Raw genomic sequence first — 25732 nt, 5'->3', positions numbered from 1 at the left:
CATGTAGATTCTCCCAGTTTATCCCAGTTTCCAAATTTTGCCCTGTTGTCAGGTATGAAATTTCATTCCGGCTGGGAAATTAGATGCTGTAGGGATTTGGGGACGAGAGAAGTCAAGGTTTTTCTGATGTGGGTTCCTAACGAGAGCTGGCAGATGAGCTGCCGTATAAAGCTCAGGGCAGTCAAGGGGGCGGTGGAGGGCAGTCGAGGTGTGGTGGAGGGAGGGCCCTGAGGCTTCAGGTCCGACCTGGCTACCCCGAGCTCTGGGCCCAGGACTTTGCCTGGTACAGGAGCTGGATGGGTCTAGGTTCGAGTCCATGTCCAACGTTACCCATGTGACTTAACCTCATGAAATCTCAACATAACTGCAAATTGAGCAGCTTATTGGTCTGTCGTGAAGCGTTAATGACATAGTGTACATAGAAGCAGGCGCCAGGAGTCTGGCCTGTACCAAGGCGTATAACCAACATTCAGCTCATGATCCTCCCTGGTCTGCATGTTTGCCTCTCAAATCAAGGAATTAGAATAGATCATCTCTAAATTACCCTTTCTCTTTAAAACATCTATGGTGCTTAAAAAGCCTAGGCAAGGAGAATTTAATATTCCCTTAACTTTTATTTATCCTCCTTTGGCAAAGCGAGAGTTATGGCCGTGCGTGCGTGTACATCAAGGAGCCAACTAGCAGGGTGTGGAATTCAGTGGCGTGAGTAGAGGGGCATAAAGGAAGCCGGAGTAGACTGTAGTTCTTAACGTGATGGATGACAAGGAACGGGGTGGCTGGGTGCAGCTGCCTTGGTCTCCTGCCCGTCCTCACAAAGATGCATGTCCAAGGGCTCTGTGTTTTGTTTTCTCTGGAGCAGCGGTTCTCAAGCTTTATTGCAAATGACCATCACGTGGAGAGCTTTCAGGCCATCCCACGGCCCCAGGAACACCTCACGCCAGTGAAATCTGGGTAGAGCCCAGGTGTCAGTATTGTCAAAGCTCCCCAGATGGTTCCAATGGGCACCCAAAGTGAAGATGCACGTGAATGGAGGACCAGAAACAAGTGTGAATCCCGCGTGTCAATTCTATCCACTGAGTGGAAAAAAGCAATGCTTCTCTCCCAGACTTTCCAGATAAAAGCGAGGGCCTGACAGCAACTCAGGAGGGTGAATCTGGAGAAATCCTGCCATTGTCTTATACATTTGCAGTCCAGGCAAAGTCCTGGCCCTGCTCCCAGGGTGGTTAAACTACATATGTAGATAGATCTGAATGAGCTTTTGAGGGAAGAAGTACTTTATTTTTTTAAGATTTTGAGACAGAGTGAGAGAGAGAGCATAAGGGGGGTGGAGGAGCAGGGGGAGAGGGAGAAGCAGACTCCCGGCTGAGCGGAGAGCCTGATGTGGGGTTCAATCCCAGGACCCCCTGGGACCACGACCGGAGCCAAAAGCAGAGGCCTAATGGACTGAGCCACCCACGTGCCCCGAGGGAAAAGGTACTTTAATCATCCTCTAATGCCACTGCTCATTTGCCAGGGGGAGAAACTGAGGCTCTGTCCTCCTTGGTACGGCCTCAGTAGTGCTGTGATGCATGGGAAGGGACTAAAGTGAAACATCCCTTTCTGAATAGTAGCACGTCTGTCACACAACAGCGTTCATCAATGTCTGGGGACAATAACAAAAAGAAAAAAAAACTCAGGGAAGTTGTCACTAGTTTGAGGTCTAAGTTTCTCAAGGATGCACCATGTTGCTGAACTAAAGAGAGGCTGTTGCCAGACTGATGGTGCTTCTTTCCAGGGGGACACATTTCCTCTTGTGGGAATCTTCTCATTTTTAAACCAAAGCAGATAAACAAGTTCTATTCCGGCCCATTGAGTATGACGGACACATTTGAAAATATCTTTCTACTAAGATAGAGGAAAGGGATAACGTAAGAATACACCAACAAATACACAGGGAAATCTATGGAGGAATTCCAAAAATTGGTCCCCAAAAGAAAAATGCATGTCTGACATGAACCTTAGGACCTGGGTATCCTTTCCTGACATTTTCAGGCAACAGAAAAACCTCTGTTCTGAGGTCTGTCCATTAGATGGCAGCATGACCATGGTAAAGAACATGCTGTAGAAAAGGGATCTTTTGGTGTAGAAAAGGGATCTTTTTACACTGCACAGAGGTTGGAACTCGGTTGGTTTTATGGATATGAATATGCTGTTAAAATATTCTAAGTTATAGTATATACATCTAATATATAATTCTTACTATTATTGTGCAAGGTATATTGGCGTTCTCACTATAATTCCTACTGTCATTAATTATATCATGTGTTATTTAAGCAGGTTGAATGTTATGGCTAAACACCCTTTGGCTACCTCCACCGTTGCTTGGCTAATCCCAACTTTTGCTTGGCTAAAACTACATTCTTTAAAGGGCAGCGAATGTTTATTTACCAAATGGCTTTAGTCTATAGCATTAGCCACACAGCTGTGGTACTGCTCGTTATGGGTCTGTTGTGACTTCCACTGAATTAGGTACGATAGAGTCCGTTTCTTCTTTTTCTCCCGTGATCTCATATCAACTACAACTTGATTTTTGATATTTCATGGATGCAATATGTTAAAGAATTATGTTTTTGCTGAGCACCAGGCCATGTGTGAACTGTTGGCAATACAATATGAGACTTTTATGGAGGTGACGTGTTGGTGGAAGATAGCACGACACATATGTAAGGTACATACTTTAGTACAAAGTAAACTTTCTCTTCTTTTCTTTTTTTTTTTACAAGTCCCTTTAAGATTTAGACCCTTATTCTGTGGATCATGGCAAGTTCTTTCGGAAATAGCTGGGTGATCAGGAAAAGGGTTTGGAACTGAGAATATCAGAGGCAGCTTTAAAATTTAGGGATTATTAGGAGACCGATGGCAGACGTGTTAGTTGGGGACCAGGGCCAGCTGTAGCTCTCCCCAATTGTCACCATCTGTCATCTTTAGGACACATCCACACGGCCGAGACAAAGTAGGTTAGAAATATGCAGACAGTCTGGTTAATTTAGTTAGCTAAATAAGTGAATACACACACAGACTGGTCCACAAATAGAACAAGTCATTGTGGGAGGCTATTTAAAGCACTCGATGGTTGACGAAGAGTGTTCAGACATAGCACATGTGAGTTTAACAACCCTAGGCCCAGAAAAGGCAGCCATCTGCCCCAGCTGCCGTAGCAAGCCAGTGAAGACAGAATTCAGAAGTAGAATGGTAAAACGTGTCAGGTGCACGTCGGGGGTACCCAGTAGGTTACTAGTATACTATGGCTACTATTTCCGAGAAGCCTGGCCCTTGGTACCCAGGCATGGCAATCTTAGATCATGCTGTTTCTGGTTGGGCAATGTATGACTTGAAATCTTCAGATGATCCTCGAAGTTCCAGCTTTGACTCGTGTGCGCGCCCACGCACACACGTGAACGACCATGCACCTGATCTTCAAATTCTGCTCCTGGGGGTCTTTGTGCATCTGCTGCACCTGTGTTTTGGTAAATGGGGGAAGGAGAGGGTGTGCCTCGTTGATCTGTGGTCGCAGGACCATACACCGAACCCGCTTTGTTCCTGGGCAGAGTGTAAATAAGCAACAGCCTGTTCCTAAGATGAGATGTGAAATGACCGTACGTTGTCCGATTAGCCTGGAAAAGGCTTGCAGTGAGCTGGGCCTGGGAGTGACGCTCATTTATAACCTGGGCAACAGGAGGTCTCACGGTGCATGGCCATTAAAGAACACTGACATGTTAAAAGGAAAGGCTGTTGCCCATAACCTTATAAAACAGGCTTCCTGTTTCCAACAACAACAAAAACAAGCAGACAAACAGAAAAAGAAAACTGTGAAAACGTCGGAACAGCAAAATGCTGGAAACGCGTGGGTTGGTATGGGGCGAGGCGCCAGGGTTTCCAGGGCCTGCATTTCCCATAAAGGAACAAATATATTTAGAAAGTGGCAGCACCTTTTGACATTTGCTAAGTGATTTTGATGATTGACTTTTCAATTGGGTTTCTGTAAGTAAGCGAAGGAGGGGTACCAGGGAAAAGCAATTTTCCCAATGGGAGCATAAAATCCTTCAGCCTAATGAAATGTTTTCTCTGGTTTAAAGATAACAACCCACTTTTGGGTTTTATGCCTAATATTGATTCTTTGTGTATTTTTTATAGAAGCCTTGATGAAATTCAGTTAATTGTATTTTATTAGATCGAGAGTTGTCTTTTTTAATATTGTCCAATCCTCCTCACTCATGACTCTTCATTCCTTCTCCCTGCCCCCTATCAGTAGTTTCACTTTGATGGATGGTTTGTGACAGTTTAAAAAAAAAATCAAACTCTCACTCTACCTTTTTGATCTGCTTCCAGTTTGCAGGATTTCAAAAGTGCCAAAAAAGCCAAGTTCTTTAAGCGGTAAGATGCTGAAATATGGTCATTAAATCCTGATGGGTTTTTCATTTTGCATCCCATAATTTTAAGGAGAACCAGTTTCTAAAATGGTTGGATAAATGCAGAAAATATAACGGGTGGAAGGGAGGTCTCAAGGCAGCTTTAGGATCTGTGGGACGCCGAGTATATTTACAAACACTGAAAGAGCTCGTAAATTATCAGGGGCGGCCTCACTCAGCAAAGCGGACCCAGGAAGAGAACATGGCAGGCTTGGGGGGCTCGAGTGGCTTGGTGGCGCATGGTGGGGGCTGCTGTGACTTTCTCCTCTTTGTGTCTTTGGTGTTTTATCTAGCGAAAGCATTATCTTGAGAAAATGGCTTTGCTGATGGGCAATAAGGTGACTTACTCCTTGGGATAAAGGGTCTCATAAAAGAATTTGGACAAGAAGAATTAGTCTTCTCCCTGTGCCTCCACATCCTTGTCTTCTCTCTGTGCATGTCTGTGTCCAAATTTCACCCTTTATAAGGACACCAGTCATATTGGTTGAGGGCCCACCCTAATGATCTCATCTTAACTTCATCATCTGTAAAGATCTTATTTCCAATTAAGGTTACATTTACAGATACTGGGGATTAGGACTTTAATATTAGTACTATTATTTTTCTGAGGGGGTTGGTGGGGACACCTTTAACCCGCAACAGTGAGAAAGCCCAGGGATGAACTTTGGAGTCAGGCACACCAGAGTCCAAATGCAGCCTCCATGGCTGATTAATGCAGGTGACTGTATTAGTGTTCTGTGTGGCTGACACAAAGTACATTTAATGGCTTAGAACAATACATACTCACTCTCTGCGAGTTCTAGAGGTCCGATGTCCAAATGAGTGCCCCTGAGCTAAAATCGAGGTGTCAGCAGGGCTGTGTGCCTAGCAGAGTTTCCAGGGGAGAATTGGTTTTCTGCTTTTTTCAGCCTCTAGGAGCTGCTTGTATTCCTCAGCTCACGGCCCCTTCTTCCTCCTTCAAAGACAGGAATTTACAATCTTCAAATCTCTTTGAATTTGACCTAGACCTTCTGCCTCTCTCTCCCATCTTTCAAGGATCCTTGGGATCCTATTGTGATTCTAAGAAGCCTTGTGATTACCACCTGGACAATCTAGTAGCCTCTCCCCACATCAAGAATCACTCTCGGGGAATTATTCTGCCTCCCACGTGCCTATTCTAAGCTCCCTCTGTAACTCAGGAATCCTCACGGTTTCACATATGTTGTTGAGAAGGTTGAAGGAGTCATTCTCGGGAAGAGCTCAGTCCAGTGCCCTGCACACAGCAGCGACTCATGACCCGCTAGCTGTGGGTACGGTATCCATGCCGTGTTTTAATGGAAAGCTATCTTTTTAAGTCCTTTTGAGGGAAACTTGTGCAAATGTTTCTGATGTTTGTGTGAATGCAAAGCAAAGCATAGGTGTTCTGTTTTCTGAGCAATCAGTAAAGCTTCGTGGGCTGCACAGCAGGGGCCTTGAACCTAATTTGTGTTGCCCACATTTCATTCTGTTGGTTCACTTTTCAGTCAAGTGGCAATTGCTACGGATCATGCTTGGGAAGACAGCCAATTTAATTTGGTGATCTTAATACAGCTAAAAATTCCATTTTTAGGCACCTTAGTGTCTAAGACATTTTAATGGCCGTGTAACACTTACTCTATCACCTCCCAGTCCCCAGCCCCCATTTAAATCATTCTGGAGTGTTTAATGTATCTTATACAAGCAGCCTAAAGCCATACCGATAGAATGGAATAATAAAAATTATTGTTTTTTTATAACTACAATAACAGTATAAATAATTGAGGAATACTTTATGGTTTTACAAAAGGCTTTCTCATAGACTATCAAATAAATGACTGATTTGATGGCCCCACCGGCGTTCCAGTGTGAGGACAGAGGTTGGAGCTCTGGCCTCAGAATCAGACCGACCTGCTTTCCATTCCTGCCATCACCCCTTACAAACTCTGTGATCCCAGCCAAGTCGCAAACCCTCTCTGGACCTCAGCTTTCATCATCTGTGTCGGGTGAAACAAACATCGCAGTTCCCTCATAGGGGACAGGGAGGAGTCAATAAGAGAATACCCAAAAAGCACTTGGTAGAGGGCTCGGTGTGTTGCAGAGATGATCATTGGCTGCCATTATAACTCTCCTTGTAATAAGGTATTAACACCAAGCTCTACCATTTCCAATTGCAGTTGTGCATTCAAGTTAATAAAGGCTACTGTCCAAAGGGAGATGCAAAACCACAAGAAAGACTTAAAAATGGAGATGAGCAAGACATCAGTTCTGACTCACTCCTGACCACCAGCCTAGAAGAGGCTGGAAAGATGAATGTATGAGAAGGGGGATGGTGCACAGAGTTGTTGGTGGGGTGAGTCGCTCCCATAGGAGGAAGGCTGGGGTGATTCTCATTAGGTCCAGAGAGAGGGGATGCAAGGAATTCACCCAGAAAATGTAATATGTGTCTCTGGAAGTTTGGTGGACAAGATGGACTGGTGCGTGACTTGTCTCTAGAACTTAGTGCATGTGAGACTGACTGGCTAGTTGCTGACAGAAAGGAGTGAAGGAGCAATTGCACTGCCTTGGGGCTAGCTGCACTTCCTGCATTTTTCTAGACAAAGGCAGTATGTGTTGTGGAGCAGATGGGGACCGTGCTTGTGAGTGGTGGGGCTATCTCAGATCCTGACCAAGATGGCCACCAGCAGGGGTGAGTCCGGTCCCACCCCCAGGAGGAAGCAGAGGTCTGAATCTCTAAGTGTTGCTGGAAGGGAAGCATCTGCCCAAGTCAACAGAGCTACAGGAGAGAAATGCTCACCTATGGGGTGAGACTCAGGGAAAATTCCCTGGAGAGAAGCTGAGGGCCTCACACTAGGTCATCCCAAGATGAGACACCTTTTCTTCTCTCCTTCCCTTACATTCCGATCCAGAAAGGGTCAGAAACCATAATTAACACGTTTGAGGAGAAGGGATGAATGTGCAAGATGGGGAAGAAGTCAAACATCATCTTTTCCCAGGCAGGCGGCCAGCCTGCCCAGCCAGCTGTGAACACGGAGAGGTCATGAGTGAGAACATAAAAGTGGAAAGTTTTATTTATTCCTTTGGACCCAAAACTATGAATTACCCAACCACGACTGCTTTCATTACAGTTGACCCATCAACAGCACAGGTTTGAACTGAGTGAGTCTACGTATACAAGGATTGTTTTATAGTATAGTAAGTATATTTTCCTCATGATTTTCTCAATCACATTTTCTTCTCTTTAGCTTTCATTATTGTAAAAATACAGGATATATAATATATATAACATACAAAATATCTGTTAATCGAGTGTTTATGTTATCAATAAGGCTTCCAGCGGACGATAGGCTATTAGTGGTTAAGTTTTTGGGTGTCAAAAGTTATATGTGGTTTTTCCACTGGGCGGGGTCAGTGCCCCTAACCCCTGCTTTGTTGAAGGGCCAACTGTACTTTATTTATTTATTTTTTTAATGATTTTTTATTATATTATGTTAGTCACTATACAGTACATCCCCGGCTTCCGATGTAAAGCTCGATGATTTATTAGTTGCATATAACACCCAGTGCACCATGCAATACGTGCCCTCTTTACTACCCATCACCAGTCTATCGCATTCCCCCACCCCCCTCCCCTCTGAGGCCCCCAGTTTGTCTCTCATAGTCCATAGTCTTTCATGCTTCAACTGTACTTTAAAGCGTCTGAGGGATTCTGACACTTACCCTAAATTTGATACAGGGGCCAGAAAAAGCCAGTCCCATGGAATGAACTGGAAGAACCAAGAGCTGCTTCTTGATTGTGTCCCACCAGTTACTCTTGTGCAATGCAGCGATTCTGTCATTATTTCTCACAATAACCCCAGGGGGGTAAGTCTTACTGTGAGAAGAGACAATGTTTCCAAGGATGAAGTGATCAAAGCTCAGAAGGGTGAGGGGTGGGTGCAAAATCCCAGATGGAAAGCAAGCGGAGGCAGGCCTTGGACCCTGAGTTCATGATTCTACATGTCCCACCTCACCACAGAGCTCCCACATCCTGGTCAGAAATGGCAGCAGAACCAAAGTCCTTGGGGACCCTGGAACCCAAAGCATACTGGCATAGAGTCAGAGATTTGTCAGAAGTCTTGCATCTGGTTTGCAACATGGTATCCTTCGTCCTGGGTCAATATGTGTTTAAATGAAATCCAGATCAAGTCTATGCTCTTTTCTTTTAGGACGATGTCTTCTAGGGTATTTTGGTTGGCATTTGTGGCAAGGTCTTAACGCCTTGTCATCTTTCTTAGAGAAGAATGTACCGTAAGTCATTTATTTTCTGCAATACCTCTACTTTACCACTGTGTGAATGAGGCCATCTGAAATGGAATTAGCTGGAGGAGAACCAAAAAGTTACAAATGGAAACTGCTATAGGAGATCACAGGTCAAATTCTTTTCAGGAACCCAAAGAACCCACTGGGGCTCACCCTGAAAGGAATAACTTTTCCCTTTTAATGCAAGGGCAAACTGGCTTACCTGAGTGTGGGCATTGTACCTGTGCTCAGGGCCCTTTCCCTGGGGATGTTACGGCATTGTGACCGGAAGCTCCTTGTCCAGAAATTATGCTGGCTCACGTCTCTGGAGATGGAGAGGGACCACTCCTTAACACTTTAGAGGAGGTAGGAACATTCTTGCCCAGAGGAGGAAATATAAGGGACCCTCCCCCTCTCCAGGGAGGCCTGCTCACGCCCATGGGGTAGGCTGTCAGGTGCAGGCCACTACTATGTGTCACCCCCTGTGCACAGGTGAGCAGTGCCAGCTTGGGGGCCCGGCTGCCCTTCATTCCACTCACCACTCCCTTGGCCAGGAGCTGGAAGCAGCAACTGGAAGAACCGCATATTATATCATACTCTCTCGAATAGTAACTAAAGGAAAACAAAAACAAACACAAAATCTCTGACCGGTCTCTCCCTCCAAGTCCTGCGGCATCCATCTTGCTGAGATGCTATAAATTGGCAGGACTCAAGTCTAGAAAGCAGCCAGGTAGGGTGTCATCTCCGATGGTAACAGATTCTGGCACAGAAGCCTTCTACTATCGACCTTCTATGATTCTGTCAAGGGCATCTGAAGAAGAGGAGTATCGGTTAGCTCAGACACAAAAACTCAGGGAGGCACAGCAGGTCCGTTGGTGGGAAAGAAAGTGGGTTTGTTTCCTGTGACCTCAGAGGTAAGATCCAGGGAAGGGGGTTGAGGTCACAGGCAAACAGACTCGGGCTCAACAAAACGGATAATGTGCTAGCTTGGGGCGCCTCATACCTAGAAGTCACTGTGTTTTTGTGGAACCCCACAAGACAACAGACTAAGCTGTTCTGTCTTGCCTCTGGCTGCTTCTCTAAGTCTCTCCTCAGAGCTCCTTGATCTGCTATCTGCCAGTCCCTCTAAGGGCCTGAGGGTGGGAATGTCCTTCTCGGTGACATCTTTTGTGTGTGTGTGTGTGGGGCAATGGGTAGAGTTTGCTAGTTTTCTCCCCTCTCAGAGGTGTTACAGAAAAGAGCAAGGATTTTGGAATCAGATGGCTGTTGTTTTCGACTGTGGCTCTGCTGTTCATAATGTGGGTGATTTCAGGCCAGTTACTTAACCTCCCGGGCCTCAGTTTCCCCATGTGTAAAATGGGAAGAATAAAAAAATCACTGGCATCCTAGTGTAGCGGTGAGAATTAAATGCTTATCATGGCCTGGCACCTGACAAAAGCAGGCACTTACAGACAAATGGCAGGTCTCAAAGGGCGCTCAGTATTTGTTTCCAGTATATGATGCTTAGAAACACTGAATATAACTAAATGGTACATTGTATTAAAGAAAGTAACAGTACAAGTCAAGTACCTAGTATTTTTAAAGCAGTGATTTGCTATTAGGCATGGATGATTCTGAGTTTTGCTGTTAATATTATTATTTTTTTCTAGTTCTTTTGTGTGGACCTCTGCTAGCATATGCCAACTGATAAGTGATAGTAGACCTCATAAGTATAAGAAAAGTGAGAGAAAACTTAAATTTTATATATTTTTATTTGTTCAATTCAGTGTTATTATTTAGGGACTCAAACTGGGTTTGAATTCCCATCTGGCTATTTCATTAGCTTCATGACTTTGGACCGATGACTTAACCACTTTAAACTTGTTTGCTCACCTGTAGAAAGGGAATTATGGTAAGGGTTAAATATAATGAAAATATACAGAGAAAAGCTTAACGGTTGCGATGGTCTGAACGGGTATTCTCAAAATCCATATGTTGAAATCCTCATCCCCAAAGGTGATGGTTATTAGTCAGAGAGGCTTTCGGGAGGTGCTTAAGTCGTGAGGGGGAAGCCCTTATGAATGACATTAGTGCCTTCTAAATGAGGCTCCAGAGAGAACATGGTCCCCTTCCACCCTGTGAGGACGCAGTGAGAAGGAGCCAGTTGTGAACCAGAAAGGGTCCTCAGCCATAGGCAGCCATGTTGGCACCTCAATCTTCATGCCTCCAGATCTATGAGAAATAAATTTCTGGCTTTTTTTTTTTAAGTGACCCAGTCTATGGTATTTTGTTATAGCTGCCCAAATGGACTAAGACAATGGTATGTTTTTAAAAACTGGTAACTGTTATTAATATTTATTTTTCTGTGGTGGATTTATTCATTATTTATGCATAACCCAAGATAATCTCCCCCTCTCAGAATCCCTAAGTTAGTCACCCTGCAAAGTCCTTTTAACCATTTGAAGTAATGCTCGTAGGTTCTGAGGATTAGGGTGTGGATACCGTGGGGGACAGGGCAGAGGGTGATTCCTGTGCTGGCTGGAAGCTTCTTTAGGAGGGACATGTGGGGACTTAGAATCTGTGATTGCAAATGGGCAACAAGAGGGAAAACTGTACTGGGTAACATGAAAGCATTTCTCTTTTCCTCTCTGCCCTGTGCTGTAATGTTCCAGCTCACCTCAGCAAACCTTTTCTCTGTAAATGCATTGTCTTGGGGTTATGTTTCATCGAATTTATACTAATCCACAGGCTGGTTGAGCTCCTCTCTTACTTTTTTGGGGGGGGTTTCCCCCCTCTTCTGACACATCCCTTTTTTGCCCTTGCTTGCTCCAAATGGATGGGCCCATCACGTTTATATCAGCATTGTTCTAAACACTTTTATATATATTAACTCATTTAATAGTCAGAATATTCTATGATAAATATATCCTCATCTTTCAGATTAGGGAACTGAGGCACTGAGAGATGGAACTTGCTCAGAATCTCAAGTGAGTGTCCAGAGCATGTCTGCCTACAAAGCCCACACTTTAAACCACTGTATTCCACTGTCTCTCTGTGACAAGTCCTCACCAAATGGTCACTACTAATGTTTTCATCGAGCCCACAAAAAAATATTTTGGAGTTTGCTCCCGTAGTTCTGCTCTGCTTTGTCTCAGAAACAAACCCCCCAAAACAAAACAAAACAAAACAAAACAAAACAAAACAAAACAAAACAAAGAGAGAGTGAGAGAGACATTCTCACTGACTTGATCTCGAAGTCGCCCCATCTCATGGGTGTGCCACAGGCATATGGGTGACACCACGTGTAAGCAGTTAACATGTTTCGTCATCTAGCAGTGAAGCTAGTGCCAAGCAGATGTTGATAGAAAGATTTCAGAGAAACATCATAAAATAGTGATTAAGCTAAAAAGAATTTGAATGGTAAAAACTTAGAGTCTTAAATCTATAAATTTATGACTACTCTGTGCATTTGTGTAAAAATTCAGTCTTAAATCTATAGCCATGCTGAGGATTTGGAAAGACAGAGAGTGGGTGGAGTGGGGAGGGGAGAGGGTGCCCATCCCCTCTTTGGCAGACCTCCACTCCGCACACGGAGGTGATGGAAGAACAAGATGGCAGACCGCATGATGGGCGACGATCCAGATTCTGGACCAGACAGTCTGTGTTCAAATTCTGACCCCACCGCTTATTAGCTCTGTAACACTTACAGTGGTTATTGAACTTTTCTGTGCCTTCATTTTCTCAGTAGAAAATGAGCATAGTAAGTACCTACCTTCTAGAGTTTGTTAAGTATGCTAATTCTCCAGACCATTTGCCTCCCCTGTAAATTGTCGTGTGTGTAATAGTTATTACTGTTCCCTCATCACAGGGGGTAGTCTTAGGAGCATGCCATGCATTTGGGAAGAGGGCAATTTTTTCTTTTTCTTTTTTTCTTTTTTTTTTAAAGATTTTATTTATTTATTTGATAGAAAGAGACAGCAAGAGAGGGAACACAAGCAAGGAGAGTGGAAGTGGGAGAGGGAGAAGCAGGCTTCCTGCCGAGCAGGGAGCCTGATGGCGGGGCTTGATCCCAGGACCCTGGGATCATGACCTGAGCCAAAGGCAGACTCTTAACAGCTGAGCCACCCAGGCGCCCTTGAAATGTTTTTCTTTAGAAGGAAATCATAAGGGAGGGAATCACTCATTGTCTGAGGGAGAGAAGAGATAATAAATTGTCTTAGCTTGGGCCGCTGTAACGAAATACCGTAATAGGTGGCTTACCCAACAGACATGTATTTCTCATAGTCTGGAGGCTGGAGGTCTGAGAGCAGGGGGCCACCATGGCTGCTTCCTGGTGAGAGCCTTCCTCCTGGCCTGCAGATGACCATCTTCTCACATGGCAGAGAGAAGGAAGACTTGGCCTCTCTTCCTCTTCTGATAAGGGCAGTGATCCCATCATAGAGCCCAATCTTCATGACCTCATCTAAACCTGCTTCCCTCCCAAATGTCTCACCTCTAAATACCATCACACTGAGGGTTAGGGCTTTACACATTTTAGGACCACACTAACATTCAGTCCATGATATTAGCACATGGAAAAATTAAGAAGATGGTTTCAGATTGTGGAAATTGCTATGAAGTAAAGGTTTTCTAAGAATGGGCTCTTTTGTGCCTGGGTTTGGGGTAGGATGGAGAAGCCTACTCCAGTTGGCTGGTCAGGTGGGCTTTTTTGGCTGGGATCCGAGGGCAGAGGTCTGGCAGGAGTATTCAGGCCACAGCAGTAAGAGGGCAGAGGCCCTGAGACAGGAAAGAGCTTGGGTGTTGGGGAAACAGCAGGAGAAGACGGCCAGTGTGGCTGGAGGAAAGGCACAGAGTAGTGTGTGGTTGGAAGGGATGTCTGGGCAATGGGCAAGAGCTGGCAGGTGAGTGCAAGGAGGGGGTTTATTCTCCACCCCCCCCCCCACGATGAGGGCCTTCAGTGAGACTACTTGGAGAAGGTGTTGTCTGGTTGGCATTTGGGGGCATGCTGAGCCTGGGTCTGATATGGGAGAGTGGGCAGGATGGAGGAGAGGAGAGGTGAAAGAGAAGGAAGTAGGGAAGTAGGTCAAAGGTATATGAATGGTGGGCCAGAGGTGCAGACTGGTCAGGGTCTAGGTCATTTAAAATGTTGGGTCTAGGATCATTTAGAAGGAGACTGCCCAAGAGAATAATGTGGAGGGATTGAGTTCTTCCTGGGGTGGACACTGACTTGGGAGAGCACAAGTTTTGAAGGCAAGTCAAATGTGATTATTGTCTAGAACTGGACCTTCAAATTTCTGAAATGAGACCATATTTGAGATGAATTTGAGGACATTGTATGACCTAAGGTGTATGTGTTGTGGGCCATGCTTCAGACAGTCTTCCACCACGGGCAAAGAAACAACATCCGCCACTGAAGACATCATAAAGGGAAGTGTTGAGTTCTGCTTCTAACCTCTGAACCACGCTTGTTCCATCAATACTGGTTATAGATGGTATTTTACTGAACTTTCTCTGAGGTGGGTAATCTTTTTATTCCCATTGAAAAGGTGAAGAAGTTAAGGCTTGGAGAGTTTCCACTGATCAGCACAAGGCCACACAACAGGGCTTGAACCCAGAGCTTCTCTGAGCCACTGCACCATGCTGCTGGGGAAGCAGTGCAGGGCCCTGCCATGGGCAGTCTGACAATGAACTGCTGGAAATCGTTCACAGGTGGTGGGGTTTGATTTCATTTTTTTTTTTTAAAGAAAGAAGGATTTTGGCCAATACATCAAGCTGAATTTTCCATCTCTCAGTTGAGAACTTAAAGTGGGACCTGGGTCCCACTGCTCATGGTATTTTCTCTGGCACATTCCAAGAGGGCAGAGCTGGGTCTTCAGGGAGACGAGAAACGTGGAGGTGTTGCTTTCTTCCCACCTCCCCATGACCCTCTTCCCATGGCTGGTGTGTGCTCACCACTGCTACCTTCAGAACCTGAAAGTTCAGGGCCAGTCCTGTGGGCCCTGACTCTTCACCAACGCTCTTCACCTTGTGTCCAATTGGCCGAGCTTTGCAGGGCTGGGGGCAGTTCCTAAAACTGCAGAGCCATGCGGGAGAGGTGAGGAATTGTTTTTCAGTGGGGCTCTCAGGTACCCCTGAAACACGGCCTATCAACCTCTCCCTGCTGTTCTATTACCTTTCTCAGGGAGTGTCCCGAAACCAGCTTCGTCTGTGTGTGCCACTGACTCCAGGAAAGCCTGGAGTTGTTAAACACCCATTGTTAGGGTCACGACCATCAGATAAATAAAATACTGCTGTATATTCAAGCCTGGCCTTTACGGCATTATATTAAAACAATAAATCAAGTATCACAGACTCAGCATTTGCGCCAGCTTTTATTGCATTATTCCATTCTCTCCATTATCCAGCTTTAAAATCCCTCCCCCTGCATTTATGATTTTGAAACATTACATCAGTTATGTCCCCATGGCACTTTAATCTAATCCCGAGCTTGAAGGGGGTAGGTAAGTGTTTAGGACACTGGGCCAGGCTCTGATCATTTTACGAAACCGTTGTTTTATAGAAGAGCATTACCTTTATTACCAAATTCTATGGTGTGTTGGGGGGCAACAATCTGGTTACAATTACAAATAGCATTTTTTAAGAGCTGCAGTGGAAAGCTCAGCCATTTGAGGATGAGATACGGCTTCCTCGATGGGTCGTAGCATATTGGAGCAAGATGTCAGAAGGGAGCACGTCAGTGCCTCTGCCTGGTGCTTCTCCTTGGGGATTTTATGTTCACTCTTGGGGCAGGTGGTTCCAATGGAAACCCGCGACTTGATTCTGAGCCCCGAAGTGATGTTAGTCATTCACAGCACAATCATCACCTATATCAAAGGAGAGCCTTTATGTTCTGGCTGATACGGCATGTGAAGTTCACCCCAGACAAACTGGATGCCATTAAACCTTTCCAGTAAAGGCCTCTTTCCTACCGGACGGGAGGCCAGACTCCTGGGCGGGGGGGAGCACGTTCTGCAGCCCTGCTCTCCATCTCTCCGGGAGGAGGTGGGTGTGTGTCTCCATCTACCATCAAGCAGCTGCCAATATCCACGGTCGCAGTCCTTCAATCCCCATTTCTTTTATGTAACTTGTATCGGGGGGCGGGTGCCTCGGTCAAACTGCTTTCAACAGTAACGCAAGCCACGTCGGTAGGATACTGTTTAACATTCAAGTGGCCTGTCTTCCATATACCGTGAGCCTCTGGGAACCCAATAAATGTCAAAGAAATGTCAAATTATGTATATAGTTATTGGGCCCACAGTGCATTTCTGAGGAAGCTTTGTGGCATTTGGTCATCACATGCTTTGAAGGTAACACACGGAGCAGGTTCCATAAATACATCAATCGGATTTCAGCATCCACTTCCGCTCGGTGGGCAGCCTATGCTGGAGCGCGCCCGACACTTCTCTCTTGGGGGTTTGCTGGGCCACATGAGTCTTTGAGCTCTAAAATCAAAAGGAGGTCGTGTCCCCACAATCAGTAAAGGCTCAAGTTTGGATGTCTTTGATGTTCCTTCCCCTTTTGGTAGAAACCTTGTAATGCTGCGTTGGAAATAAGTGGCCAGGATTTTTAGCAACTGTCTGGTGGGTGAAGGAAGGTGAGCAGGGAAGTGGGCTCCATGGAAGAAAAATGGGAAGATCACTGGCATCAGTGGCCGGTATCAGCAGGGCTTTCTAAGACCACTCTGGCCCCTACCTAGAAGGACATGTGCATCTTTGTCTCTGCAACTTTCTGAGGCAGCATGGCCTTCAAGGACTGAGCTGAATTCCCAGGCAGCCAGTTGGGATATCTGGCACCATGTTCATCATTCACACTTGACCTTGTCTCTAGCTGGGCCTGCAAAGCATGAGGAGTTATCCCCACTTGACTAGTGAGGAGACTACGTAACCTAACCAGCTCAGTGCCAAAGCAAGAGTTTGAACCCAGGTTTTCTGCCTGCCCCGCCCCCACCCCCAGTCCATTTTGGGCCCATCACCTCAGGGGAATGCCCAGAAAATGCCTGCTCCTGAATTTTGGGGGACTTTCTGAGCAAAAATAAACATCTGGGCAATATATTCAAAGCTGTTCAGTTCTGAGGTCCATCCAGATGCAGAATCTTTGCAGAGGGCTTCAAACCACACCCCCTGTTTGCCCAGCAGTTTTTTTGTTTTTTGTTTTTTTAAGTAGGAAATGGAATCCCAGTCTCCTTGCCAACACATTATGGAGAAGATGCAAGGTCAATCGTCACTCAGCGCAGTTGAAGGCAAAAAGGATGCAGAATGGGATAAACTGAAATTGAGAAGAGTGTGGCTAACTGTAGTGATTCTGTTATATGTTACCTGTTTGAAGACTTTTAAAAAAACAGAGTCTTGAACGGAAAGATGATTGGCTATCCAGGCAAAGCATTAAGCACGGTGTTACCGAGAAGTTAAGGCTGGGCGTGTCCTGCGTGTAAGACGCACTTAAAGATTTCAAAGCATTTTTTTTTTTTTACTGTGTCTCTGATAATAAAAGGGGGGGGTTGAAACTATGTATGGACAAAGTCATGTTTCTAGAAGAACTCTGGAATTTTGAAAAGAAAACTTTTGAAAGGAGATTCCATCAATCACGTTTTATTGTTAGAGTCACCCTTCCCTTCCCCTTTGATAAACTGCCTCTTTCGTCTGTTTCTCTCTTGTCTATCACAAAACAGTTTTGCACTTGAATCAGCCTGCGCATTGTTCCTCAGTGTGGCCTCCTGGAAGAGGACTCGGTCTCTTTCCCAGCAGGCATTTATTCCTGCACTAGACATTTGCTTATACGTCCTTCTGAAAGATTCCTCCCCTCAAGAATTCTATTGACCACACTAAAAGGAGCATCCCTCACTGTGGAAGACAAGGAACATTTTCTGGCTTTTTCTCTGGCGTTGCACTAATGGAAATTTTTGTGTCTTAGAAAAGAAAATCCAGGTGCCTGGTGAAATTGTTAGACTTAGAAGAATCTTAGTAATTTGGGCCTCACCTATGTAAGGTGTTTTCCAATCAGACATATGTTTGAAACGTTATGTTCATTAATATTAAAAACCAGGCTACATGCACATGCTTGACTTCCCCTGAGAACACAGTTTTGAAAGTCCATTTGACACCTATTTCCATATCAATAATTGAATGTGCTGTTTACTCATCATTTAAATCTGATTATTAAAACAAATCCAGAAGGAAATTGACTTGCTAATTTGTAGTGATTGCATTTTTGGATAAAATACATAGTTGTACTTAATAAGCTTGCATTTCTTTGAATATCCAGTAATTCAGGACTTTGTCTCCGACCAGTCTTGGGCAGAGCCCATCTAATTACGGAGATTCTTCTATATTTCACTGTTGACAGCTTCCTTTTCATATATTTAAATTATATTCGAGAATTTTTATTCCTAGACATAAAAACAGATTACATGGGGGTTTTGAAAATATTAACAAACGCCAACTATGTAGTGTTTAGTAAAGAAAGTTGTAGACGCTTTGAAGCTCGTTTCTTAATCTTGGTTAGTATCACAGCTTCATGATGGTTGATTTTATGAGTCAACTTGGCTGGGCCATGGTGCCTAGATAGCTGGTAAAACATTACTCTAGATGCTTCTAGGAAGGTATTTTTTGGATGAGATTAATATTTAAACTGGTAGACTTTGAGTAAAGCAGATTATCCTTCATGATGTAATGGGTCTCGTCCAATCACTTGCAGACCCTAGGAGAAAAAAGCCTGGTCTCCCCCGAGCAAGAAAGAATTCTGCCAGCAATTGGCCTTTGAACTGAGCTGCAACTCTTCCTGAGTTTCAAGCTTGCTGGCCTACCCTGTAGATTTTGGACATGCACCTCCACAATTATATGGGCTAATTCTCTAGCATAGATCTCATCCCCCCAAATATACATGTCTATAGATTTAGATATAGATCTTGTTTGTTCTCTAGAGAACCCTAATACAAGAGGCTTCTCAGAATATTAACTGTCTGAGAAAGTACCTAGCACCATGCTTGGCACATTTTATTTTTTATTTTTTATTTATTTTTTTTTTTAAAAGATTTTCTTTATTTATTTGACAGAGATAGAGACAGCCAGCGAGAGAGGGAACATAAGCAGGCGGAGAGGGAGAGGAAGAAGCAGGCTCATAGCGGAGGAGCCTGATGTGGGGCTCGATCCCATAACGCCGGGATCACGCCCTGAGCCGAAGGCAGACGCTTAACCGCTGTGCCACCCAGGCGCCCCTTGGCACATTTTAGAAAATGATTGTTTAAAGCTTTCTATGTGTGGTGAGTTGGCCAGCTTTTAGAGTGATGAAGAATGACATTTAATAAAGTTTGTCTTTATTTTCTGTTTGATGCTTGTATAGTATTTAGCACAATGGTCATGGTTAGTAAACATATGCAAGAATTTTAGAGAACACCTGAACGGGAGAGGGCAAAGCAATCCAATGGCACAAAACCAGAGAGAAAATAAACTTTTATTTTGTGGCAGGTTTCCACCCACAGAAATGGTTTTGGGCAGTTTCTCAATGTCAGGCTTAAACTAGCACATGTGAGAAATGGAAGAGTAGAGATTGTTGAATTTAAATAGAAGATGTTAATTTTTTACATGTTTAAGGGAACTTCGGAGTATTTATATAAGCACAATTGGCCTCCAATGGAGAGTTCANGGAGAGGGCAAAGCAATCCAATGGCACAAAACCAGAGAGAAAATAAACTTTTATTTTGTGGCAGGTTTCCACCCACAGAAATGGTTTTGGGCAGTTTCTCAATGTCAGGCTTAAACTAGCACATGTGAGAAATGGAAGAGTAGAGATTGTTGAATTTAAATAGAAGATGTTAATTTTTTACATGTTTAAGGGAACTTCGGAGTATTTATATAAGCACAATTGGCCTTCAATGGAGAGNTTTAAATAGAAGATGTTAATTTTTTACATGTTTAAGGGAACTTCGGAGTATTTATATAAGCACAATTGGCCTCCAATGGAGAGTTCAGATAATCAGAGAGATGCTGGTTTCTGTGCCATCAACTGGTGGAATGTGTAATGTTCATTTCATGAAATGGTGTTCTTTCCTTCATAAAGGCGATGCATTAGAAAGTAAAGACAATTTGGCAAATACAGAAAGATAGAAAGTAGGGTGGTAATCACTTTTAAAAGATGATTATTGTCAATATTTTGGGGCATTTTCTTTCTTTTCTAGGACTTTTCTTAGTGTTTTGATTTTACATAGTTGTGTTATGTTGTAATACATAAAATAATTTGTGTTCTTCTGTTTTTCTGTTTATGTAAAATAAATATTTATTGAAAATTTATGGAAGTGTGGCTACATTATCCAAGGAGAAGAGTTAACCTCCTTGGAAATCAGATCAAAAGACTGTAAGAATTTAAAAAGAGAATCTGTTTTTACTGTGAGAACGTTCTTTCCTGGTTGGTCGTTAGCATCTCTTCTCATTTCTCAGGACTATAAAACCAAAGGGGAGCAGTCCAGGCTAGTGGTCAAGTGTCCCAGTTCCAGAACAGTTTCCTCATGGGTAAAGTGGGGATTAGAAAACTTCTCTCATAACAATTGCAAGGAGAACATGAAAATATGGGCAAAACACTTTAAATAGTGCTTAGAACATAGAAAGCACCCAAACGATGATCGCTTGTTATTAGATGACAGGAGACTGCTTCTAATTACATCATTAATATAATTTGCAAAGACATAAGTTAGCGAGTGCAAGGTAACAAATGCATTACATACATATGTCATTAATACAACCATTCATTACAACGGTTCAGGAGATAGGCATGGCCATTCCCATTCTGCAGATGAGGCATCTGAGCCTTCGCAAGGTACTTAGCTTTGCCAAAATCTAACAGCTGGTCAGTGGGAAGACAGGCCACTAATTGTTTCAACTTCCCTGTGGCCTTTAAAACAAGGAAAGCCCAGGTATCCCTAGTCTCACCTGTGCAGGTGGGGGGGCAGCTGCAATTAGAGAAGTAAGTGGAAGGGAAAGGAAAGAGGGGATTTTAAAGAAGTTTGTCACAAGTTTGGAGAATTCACATAAAGAACGGGAGTGATTCTGGAATCTCTTTCAGGGGCTACACTCATTCTTTCAGCCCCACTACTCAGACTCTAGACCATGTGAGTTACAGATTTTTGATCACCTTGTTCAAAATGTTTGTCATTAAAAATATGAAACAACCAAAAAAGAGAATGTCTGTTTTCCAGGAGGAATTGCAGAAAAGGAAGACACATTTTCCTTCTTCGATTTTCTCTAGAAAATGAGTCATTGTTTCTGAGAATGGTAGCAGAGAATTCGAGTCTGTTCCTATGCATGACTATGTCATGTGCAAACAGCTTGTGAAAGAAACACCCAGGGTAATTTATCAAGGAAACTGCTTTTGACTCTATTCTTTTCCCTGGGGTTTATGAAACCACAGCAGGTGGCATTTTGGTGTTTAGCATGACAAGCTTGTGAAATTGCAACCACTAGCAAGGAGGGGGGCAATTTGATCTGGCTTCTTTCCTAGATGAAAGAGAAGGGCAAAACGAAACTAACATAATCTATTGAGTCTTTTGAATGTACTGTGTCCGGCTAGGGGTTTTAACATATATCTAAATTTGCATTGACTTTCACACATCCAATTTAATTCTCACAGCGTTCATTTAGTAATTCAGCTAATATTTATTGAGTGCCTACCAAAGAGCAGATCCTAGGTAGGGTGCTGGGTTTACGAGGTGAACTAGTGAGCAGGATAGCCACGGGGGTTTCTGCAGTGCTGCTGAGCTAGAGGGCGGTATGAGAAGAAATAGCAGGTGTCCCTCCCCTGATGGGGTTTGCAACTAAGGGCACTGGAGCTGAGGGTTTAGAATAGCTGTGCAGGGGGTGCCTGGGTGGCACAGCGGTTAAGCANACCTCACATACCCTCCCACCTCATCTCAGCTGGTAGTGAGACGCCTCAAGCTGAATCCTCTTCACTCTGTGAATGACTCCCTCTGCTACCAGCTGGAGAAAACTCTCTGGCCTGCCAATTAATGCTTAGGTTAAGCCTGCTCGGATAATGTACTTTTTAATTAACCAAAGGCAACCAAAGATTATCAACTGGTTGGTATTCTTAATTACATCTACAAGAATTCTTTTTGCCATCTAATGTCACAGAGTCACAGGAAGGATCTCACCATATCCACAGACAAGGACCCCGGGGGTCATAGAATTCTCTCTGCCATAAGGGGATAGATATTTTCAGCAGTTCCACTAACAATGGCAAGTACATTTTTGNTCTGCCTTCGGCTCAGGGCGTGATCCGGCGTTATGGGTTTGAGCCCCACATCAGGCTCCTCTGCTATGAGCCTGCTTCTTCCTCTCCCACTCCCCCTGCTTGTGTTCCCTCTCTCCCTATCTGTCTCTATCTCTGTCAAATAAATAAATAAAATCTTTAAAAAAAAAATTCAGAATAGCTGTGCAGGCAAGTAATGAGGCCGGGTTCCCTATGCCTCTGTGACCCTTTCAAGGCCTCCCTTGAGTACATCATCTCTCGGGGGTCTCTAAGGAATCCATTTAAAATGCTGTGTTTCCTAACCCTCTTCCTGAAGCTTGTAAGTAGTTTGCCTCGACAGCCCCCATTGCTGAAGCGTGACCACGTCTCTTCTTGTCCTGTGTGTTTTCCTCCGTAGCTCTCTGCTCCTCCTTCTCTCCCTTCTAAGCTCCTCCTGAGGGCTGGAAACGTGGTAATAACAAATGAAGTAGCATAAATAACCCTAACGATAAAAGAAAGCGAGTGTGACCATTGTTCACAGGCCTTCAGCTACTCTTGCCTTCCAGGAAGCTCTCTCAGCGGGAAAGCATGGCTCCTGGGTCTCCTTCCTTCAGGCTTTATGGTAGCAGCCATAGCGCTTCCCTGTGGCAAGTCTTTCCCGTGCAATTAAATGGCGCGTGCATGCACAATAATAGGCCATGGAGAAAGGCTCTGCAAACTTTTTTGTAAAGGGCCAGAGAGTAAATATCTTAGGGTTTGTGGACCTTACTCTCTTTGTCCTGGGCTGCAGTTTGCCAACACCTGCTGAAAAGCATTGTGGATAATACCCCAGACTCAGAAGCTAGACCTGCATTCAACTCCCACTTCCATAAGTTACTAGCTGGCCACTTAACTCAGCTTCTTTGACCCTCAGTTTCTACATTGGCCTTTATTTTTGTGACTATGCCAGACTCTTCCCTACTAGGCCTCTGTGCTTCGCCCGTGTGGTGTTTTCCGTGGGGCCTGCTCTTCCTTCAGAATTTTGGGTTATGGGACCTCCTTTCATTAATCAGACCTCAGCCGGAAGTGGCCTCCTTCTATCTCAGTCACCGCCAACCTGTTACCTTGCTTTATTTCCCTCATAGCATTTATCAAATCTGAAACCATCGTATACGTGTATTTGCTTACTCATTTATGGTCTAGTTCCCTCCTATTAGAAGTTTTATGAATAAAGCAAGATTTTTTTTAACTTTATTTGCCACTGTATCCTGAGTGCCTAGATTGGTGTTCAACATCTAGTAGATGCTCAATAAATACTGGGAACAAACAAGTCCGTAAGATGATTTCTTCATTCTACATCATAGGACTTCTACTTTATAGGATTTTGGTGAGCAGTAAATGAAATGACACATGCACTTGCTACAACGTAAAGGCTTAGGAAAGGTTAGCCTTTTTATTAAAATGATTATGAAGAAACATCAGTAAAGAGAAATTAGTAAATAATAAAATAATAAAATGAGATCTGCAGAGCTATGCAAGTTATTATAACAGAGCTTTTGTAGTCTTAGAATCAGGAAGGAGCATAGAGATTAATTTGCAAGATGAACCATCTTTTGTTTTTGTTCATCCTTACTTTTTGCACATAAGGAAACTGGGTTATGGTAGAACTTAAGCAACGTTTTTGAAGACACAAGCTTTTGAGAGCATGTGATGAGTATTATCTATCTATGCATCCATCCATCCATCCAGCAGTCCATCCATCTGACAGTCCATCCATCCATCCAACCGTCTGTCCATCCATCCATCCATCCATCCATCCATTCATCCATCCATCCATCATACATACATAGTTAATTTGTATATTTTGGGGAAGGGCATATTGGTTTCCTTTCCCTATGTAACAATTCACCAAATGCATAGTGGCTTAAAGCAATACCCAATCATTAGCCCACAGTTTCTTAGGTCAGAAGCCCAGCATGGCTCTACTGGTTGTCTGCTTGGGGTCCCATTCCAAAGGTGTCTCAGGTGGCGGCAATCTCATCTGAGGCTCTGAGGAAGAATACGCTTCCAAGCACATTGAGGTCGCTGGTAGAATTCTGTTCCTTGAGATGTAGCACTGAGGGCCCCTCTGCCTGGCTGTCAGCAGGGTTGCTCTGTCATGAGGTCCATTTGTGGTTCCTTGTTGGGCACCTCACATACCCTCCCACCTCATCTCAGCTGGTAGTGAGACGCCTCAAGCTGAATCCTCTTCACTCTGTGAATGACTCCCTCTGCTACCAGCTGGAGAAAACTCTCTGGCCTGCCAATTAATGCTTAGGTTAAGCCTGCTCGGATAATGTACTTTTTAATTAACCAAAGGCAACCAAAGATTATCAACTGGTTGGTATTCTTAATTACATCTACAAGAATTCTTTTTGCCATCTAATGTCACAGAGTCACAGGAAGGATCTCACCATATCCACAGACAAGGACCCCGGGGGTCATAGAATTCTCTCTGCCATAAGGGGATAGATATTTTCAGCAGTTCCACTAACAATGGCAAGTACATTTTTGCTTGGTTTTCAGTTCTGATTGTCTCCTGGTTTCCTGGTGGACCCTGAATACTTTGTATGTTTTCTAATAAAATCTCTCTAGTAGATAGGTTTGGTGACCATGCCCATATATCGCTTAGAATCGTGGCTGCAGAGAAGGTCCCTGACTGATGGCTTTAGCTTGGAATCCTTCCCTGGCCTCCTACAAAGCTTTGTTTTCCATGGACTGCTCCAGCCAATGACTGCTCAGCAGAAATCTGTTTTGGCTCATCCTTTGAGGACTCCCCTTCAGCCTGGTTGAAACTTTCTAGAACTACACTGCGGTCTGGGATTTTCTTTTGAAACCCCCTTCTTCCCTCCATCCCTCACAGGGCCCAGACACTGTGGTCTGATGGCTTTCCCCACCTCCTCTGGACCATGCTGTTTTCCTCACAGGCATTTCCCCCCAATACATCTCTTGCATATCTAATCCTGTCTTGGCATCCACTTGTTGGAAACCCTGAATCAATGCAGGTGATGCCGGAGATGTCCCAGGAAACAGGTAGTAAGTTGGGGTTCTGGGACAGGCTCCCTTGTGACCTGATAGCAAACGGGATCTTGTTCTGACTGGGTTGTGGGGCACAGATAGTCCCTGGCACAAGGTGGACTGCTATGGACTGAATTGTATTCCCTCTAAACTCATCTGTTGAATCCCTAGCCCCCAGTGTGACTGTATTTGAAGATGGGGCCCTTAGGAGGTAATCACAGTTAAATGATGAAAAGGGTGGGATCCTAATCAGAAAGGAATGGTGACTTTATAAAAAGAAAATGAGAGACAGATTCTTTTTTTCCCAGTAACTGACTGACATTCAGCCTGAGGCTGTTCAATATTTCCTGTGAAAAGAGCTTTCTTCACTGAGAACAGACTGTACACTGGGGAAAGGGGACATTTTGAGGACAGTTAGACATGGGGTCTGAGTTGACATAGCTACTGAGAGACCAAAAGCATCATCATGGCTCTCTGTTACAGTGAAGGCCTAAGGCGGCAGGTACTGAGTATTGTCCTGGATAAAGTCTAGCTCACAGTGGCCTGCGGGCTCCATGGGCTCCCTCAGTGATCATGTCCCTAGGCTTTCCCTGGGCTGTTCCAGCCAATGGCTAAGCACAGGGGCCACATGGATGCAGTCCCACTTCTGCAAGACGTTAAGGCTCCTCTGACGGGCAACCTAGGCTTCAGGATTCCCAGATAGCCTGTTGAAACTTTGGTCAGACCGCATGACAGATGAG

The sequence above is a fragment of the Ailuropoda melanoleuca genome, chromosome 14 (genome assembly GCF_002007445.2).
Source record: "Ailuropoda melanoleuca isolate Jingjing chromosome 14, ASM200744v2, whole genome shotgun sequence".
In the NCBI taxonomy this organism is placed as follows: Eukaryota; Metazoa; Chordata; class Mammalia; order Carnivora; family Ursidae; genus Ailuropoda; species Ailuropoda melanoleuca.
This window is presented reverse-complemented; position numbering follows the sequence as displayed.